Genomic DNA, 6,653 nt, shown 5'->3' on the forward strand with positions numbered 1-6,653 from the left:
TAAATACTACACAAGACCCCCCACCCCCAGATCTTAGCCCACTTCAAAGTTTCCTGAACTCTATTACTGTAGTGGTTAACTCTATTCTCTCACACATTACACCTATTTACTATCCTTTACTCTCACCTTACCTCAGAATCTGACCTCCACAACCTCACTGCTTTCTAGATACAACTCACAATCCTTCCCTCCCCAACAAGAGTCTTATCATCTTTCCATCCTTTCTAAAAAGTGGCTAGTTGGGTGGAATATCACAGATAACACTATATATAACCAAAGGATCTTCTATCTCTTCTCTACTGGCTGCTAGTGTAAATATCATAGTATACTCTCTTGCTGTCTTAAACCATTTTGCCTTACCCTTCCAAATGATCACAAAAAAAGAGTAGGTGGAAGCTATGAACACCAGAATACCCGAAGGAGACTTCACCACTGAATCTCACAGGTATTCTACCACAGAAGTTCACACTATACACCCAGGGAGCCAGGACAGATCAATTTAAGAAACAGAGGCTAACAAGAAGAGTCTCACAAACAACGGGAAGACAAAGAAACAATCCACAAATGAAGGGAAAGGAGGAAGCCTCAGAAAGAATGCTAAATGAAATACAGGCAATTCAACTATCAGATATTGAGTTCAAAGCAATGAGTATCAAGAAGCTCAAGAAGCTCACAATGAGCTACCAGAAACTACAATGAACTCACTGAAAACTATATAAACATGAAAAAGGAAATAGAAACTATCAACAAGGGCCAAGAGGAAATGAAGAATACAATTTCTGAACTGAAGAACACAGTTGAAGGAATCAAAAGCAGGATCAATGAAGCAGAAGATTGGATTAGCGAGCTGAAGGAAAAAGTGGAAAATAAAAAACACCCAGAAAGAGCAAGAAAAGGAAAAGAGGCTCAGAAAGAATGAAAAGGGATTAAGAGAAATGTAAGATAATATGAAACATAATAATATCTGTATAATACAGATACCAGAAGGAGAGGAAGAGCAAGGAATAGAAAACCTATTTGAAAAAGTAATGATGGAAAACTTCCCTAATTTGATGAGAGAAAAAGTCACACAAATCCAGGAAACACAGAGAGTTCCAATCAAGAGGAACCCAAAGAGGCCCACCTCAAAACACATCATAATTAAAATGGCAAAATCTCAAGATAAAGAGAGAATATTAAAGGCAGAAGGGAGAAACAGGAAGTAACATACAAGGGAGCCCCCCAAAGGCTAGCAGCTGACTTCTCAATGGAAACGCTCTAAGCCAGAAGAGAATGGCAAGAAATACTCCAAGTAACAAGAACCAGAGGTCTGCAACCAAGGCTACTTTACCCAGCAAGGCTCTCAATCAAAATAGAAGGCCAAATAAGGAGCTCCCCAGACAAAAGAAGTCTAAAAGAATACACCTCCACCAAACCAGCTCTGCAAAAGATGCTAAAGGTTCTGTTTTAAGGAAAGGAAGGAAAAGAGAGACAGAGAGAGAAACACAGGTACAAAAATGGCAATGAATAAGTATCTATCAATAATAACCTTAAACATAAATGGATTAAATGCTTCGATCAAAAACATAGAATAGCTGAGTGGATAAGAAAGCATGATCCACACATATGCTGCCTGCAAGAGACCCACCTCAGGACAAAAGATCTACACAGACTAAAAGTGAAGGGCTGGAAACAAATCTTCCAAGCAAACAGACAAGAAAAAAAAAGCCAAGGTAGCAATACTCATATCAGACAAAATAGACTTCAAAAAAAGGGCCATAAAGAGAGACCCAGAAGATCACTTCATAACACTCAAGGGAAGAATCCACCAAGAAGACATAAACATTGTAAATATATACTCATCCAACATAGGAGCACCCAAATACATAAAGAACATCTTAGAAGACTTAAGGAAAGATATTGACAGCAACACAATTATCATAGGGGATTTTAACACCCCACTGTCAAAAATGGACAGAACTTCCAAACAAAATATCAACAAAGATATTGTGGCATTAAACAATGCCCTAGATGAAATGAACTAAACTGATCTATATAGAGTCCTTCATCCCCCAAAAGCTAAATACACATTCTTTTCGAATGCACATGGAACATTTTCAAAGATAGACCACATGATAGGACACAAGACAGGCCTCAACAAATTCAAGAAAATTGAAATCATACCAAGCATTTGCTCTGACCACAAGGGACTGAAACTAGAAACCCACCCTAAGGAAACAAACCCAAAACACTGAAAATCATGGAGATTCAATAGCATGCTATTAAACAATGAATGGGTCAAGAATGAAGTTAGGGAAGAAATAAAAAAATTTCTGGAAACAAAGGAAAATGAACTCACAATAACCCAAAACTTGTGGGACACAGCCAAGGCAGTCCTGAGAGGGAAGTTCATAGTGATACAGGCCTACCTAAAAAAGATAGAAACATTTCAAACAAACAACCTAACCGTATGCCTACAAGAACTCGAGGAACAACAACAAAGACAGCCCAGAGCAAGCAGAAGGAAGGAAATAACCAAGATCGGAGCAGAATTAAATGACATAGAGACTAAAAGAAAAATTCTAAGGGTCAATGAATCCAGGAGCTGGTTCTTTGAAAACATAAACAAAACTGACAAGCCTTTAAGTAGGCTCATTAAGAACAAAAGAGAGAAGACCCAAATAAACACAATCAGAAATGAAAGAGGAGAGATTACAACTGATACCACAGAAATACAAAGGATTGTAAGAAATTACTATGAAGAACTGTCCAAGGAATTTGAAAATCTAGGTGAAATGGACAAATTTCTAGACAAATATAATCTTCCAATACTCAATGAAAAAGCAGCAGAAAGCCTGAACAGACCAATAACAACAAAAGAAATTGAAGCAGTAATCAAAAACCTCCCAACACACAAAAGCCCTAGACTGGATGGTTTCACAGGAAAATTTTATAAATCATTTAAGGAAGAGCTAACCCCTATCCTTCACAGACTATTCCAAAAAATCCCAAATGATGAAAGACTCCCAACCTTTTTTCATGAGGTCAGGATCATCCTAATCCCAAAACCAGATAAAGACACAACAAAGAAAGAAAACTTCAGGCCAATATCACTGATGAACATAGATGCTAAAATCCCCAACAAAATATTGGCAAATCACATCCAACAATACATTAAAAAGATCATACACCATGACCAAGTGGGATTCATCCCAGGGATGCAAGGATGGTACAATATTTGCAAATCAGTAAATATAATACATCACATAAACAAAAGCAAAGACAAAAACCACATGATCATATCAATAGATTCAGAAAAAGCATTTGATAAGGTACAATACCCATTTATGATAAAAACACTCAGCAAAATAGGAATAGAGGGACCGTTCCTCAACATAATAAAGGCCATATATGAAAGACCTACAGCCAACATCATACTCAATGGGCAAAATCTAAAATCTTTTCCACTAAGATCAGGAGCAAGACAAGGTTGTCCACTTTCACCACTTCTATTCAACATAGCATTGGAAGTTTTAGCCACAGCCACAAGAAAAGGAAATAAAAGGCATCCAAATCAGAAAGGAGGAAACAAAACTGTCACTGTTTGCAGATGACGTGATAGTGTACATAAAAAATCCTACAGACTCGGCCATAAAACTGCTTGACTTAATAAATGAATTTGGCAAAACAGCGGGATACAAAGTCAGTATCCAGAAATCAAAGGTATTTTTGTATACCAACAATGAAACAGCAGAAGCAGAAATCAAGAAAAAAATCCCGGACTTCCGGCCAAGATGGAGGCATAGGTAGACACACTGTGCCTCCTCACACAACCAAGATAGGGCAATAACAATTTAGAAACAGAATAACAACCAGAACTGATAGAAAATTGAACTGTATGGAAGTCAGACAACCAAGAAGCTAAAATAGACCTGTTCATCCAGACTGGTAGGAGGGGCAGCGTCGGGCAGCTGGGCTTGGGTAGTGGCGCAGAGTGCAGAGAGTGTTTGGACCGGGCGAGTAAGGCATCTGGGGTGCACAAGGCCACAGCGGTTGGGCCCTGAGCACTCAAGCGGCAGCTGGCAGACCCCAGCCAAGGGGTGGCAACCGGCAGACCCAGCGATGTGGCAATTATGAAGCAAGGGACTGCGCGCAACCCAGGATCACAGTGCTGGGAAATAGAGCCTCAGGACATTGATTGAAAACATCTGTGGGGGATTGAGGCACAGGGAGAGACTCCCAGCCTTTCAGGAGAGGTCCTTGGTAAGTCCCACTGGGTTCACAAGCCCACCTATACAGGCATTGGCACCAGAGGGTCCCAGTTTGCTCGGGGGAAGCGGCAGAAGGGACTGAGGTCAGACAGAGAGTGGAGCAAGTGCCGTAGTTACCTCTCTGACTCTGCCCCCACATACAGCGTCACAACCCAGCAACTGGGATGCCCTCTCCGGCCCTCTCCCCATGAACACCTAAAGCTTCGCCCCTCACATGTGACAGGCTTGACCAGACCAAAGGGGGGGGAAAAAAGATGGCTCAAACAAAATGAAAGCCCCAGAACCAGTACTTTTAAACGATCAAGAAATAGCCAGCCTATCAGATGCACAGTTCAAAACACTGGTGATTAGGATGCTCACAGAATTGGTTGATTTTGGTCACAAATTAGATGAACAAATGAAGGCTACAATAAGTGAAATGAAGAAAAATACACAGGGAACCAATAGTGATGGAATGAAAGCTGGGTCTCACATCAATGGAGTGGACCAGAAGGAAGAAGAAAACATACAATCAGAAAAAAATGAAGAAATAAAAATTTAAAAAAATGAGGAGAGGCTTAGGAACCTCCAGGACATCTTTAAACGTTCCAACATCTGAATTATAGGGGTACCAGAAGGAGAAGAGGAACAACAACAAGTGGAAAACTTATTGGAACAAATAATAAAGGAGAACTTGCCATTCTGGCAAAAAAAAAAATATAGACTTCCAGGAAGTCCAGGAAGCTCAGAGAGTCCTAAAGAAGTTGGACCAAAGAAGGAACACACCAAAGCACATCATAATTACATTAGCCAAGGTAAAAATGAAGGAGAGAATCCTAGAAGCAGCAAGAGATAAGGACACAGTAACCTACAAAGGAGTGCCCATAAGGCTATCAGCTGATTTCTCAAAAGAAATCTTACAGGCAAGAAGGGGCTGGAAAGAAGTATTCCAAGTCATGAAAGGCAAGGGCCTACATCCAAGATGGCTCTGTCCAGCAAAGCTTTCATTTAGAATGGAAGGGCAGATAAAGTGCTTCTCAGATAAGGTCAAGTTAAAGGAGTTCATCATCACCAAGCCCTTATTATATGAAAGGTTAAAGGGACTTCTCTAAGAAAAAGAAGATAAAAAACATGTATAGTAAAATGACAGCAAACTCACAATTACTAACAACTGCACCTAAAACAAAAACAAAAGTAAACTAAGCAAACAACTAGAACAGGAACAGAACCACAGAAATGGAGATCACATGGAGGGTTAGCACCAGGGGAGTGGGAGGAGGAAAGAGGGGGAAAAGGTACAGAGAATAAGTAGCATAGATGGTAGGTAGAAAATAGACAGGGGGAGGGCAAGAATAGTATGGGAAATGTAGAAGCTAAAGAACTTATGACATATGGACATGAACTAAAGGGAAGGAATGTGGGTGGGAGAGGGTATGCAGGTGGAGGGGAATGAAGGGGGAGTAATAGGACAACTGTAATAGCATAATCAATAAAATGTATTTTAAAAAATTCTATTCGATACAGCAAAAAGAAAAATAAATACCTAGGAATAAACCTAAACAAGGAGGTAAAAGACCTATATGCAGAAAACTACACAACACTGAAGAAAAAATGAAGGAAGACACAAAGAAACGAAAACATATATCATGTTCATGAATTGGAAGAATGAACATCACCAAAATGTCCATACTACCCAAAGCAATTTACACATTCAATGCAATACCTATTAAAGTACCAATGGCATATTTCACAGACATAGAACAAACACTTCAAAAATGTAAATGGAACCATAAACGACCCAAATAGCTGCTGCAATTTTGAGAAAGAAGAGTAAAGTAGTAGGGATCACAATACCTGATACCAAACTCTATTACAAGGCCACAGTAATCAAAACAGCCTGGTACTGGCATAAAAACAAGCACATGGACCAGTGGAACAGAACAGAGATCCCAGAAATAAACCCAAGTCTCTACAGTCAATTAATATTCAACAAAGGGGGCAGCAACATAAAATGGAGTATAAATAGCCTCTTCAACAAATGGTGTTGGGATAACTGGACAGCTACATGCAAAAAAATGAAAATCAAGCACCAACTTACACCATACACAAAAATAAATTCAAGGTGGATAAAAGATTTAAATATAAGCTGTGACACCATTAAAGTCCTAGAGGAGAACATAGGCAGAAAAATCTCAGATATTTCATGTAGCAACATTTTTAATGATATGTCCCCTAGAGCAAGGGACATAAAGGAAAGAATAAACAAATGGGATCTCATCAAAATAAAAAGCTTCTCCACAGCTAAAGAAAACAGTATTAAAATAAAAAGAGAATCAACTGTATGGGAAAACATATTTGCCAATGATACCTCAGACAAGGGTTTAATCTCCAAAATATATAAAGAACTTACATGACTCCACTCTA

Source organism: Phyllostomus hastatus, unplaced genomic scaffold, assembly GCF_019186645.2.
Source record: "Phyllostomus hastatus isolate PE091 unplaced genomic scaffold, TTU_PhHast_1.1 phas_contig_34, whole genome shotgun sequence".
In the NCBI taxonomy this organism is placed as follows: Eukaryota; Metazoa; Chordata; class Mammalia; order Chiroptera; family Phyllostomidae; genus Phyllostomus; species Phyllostomus hastatus.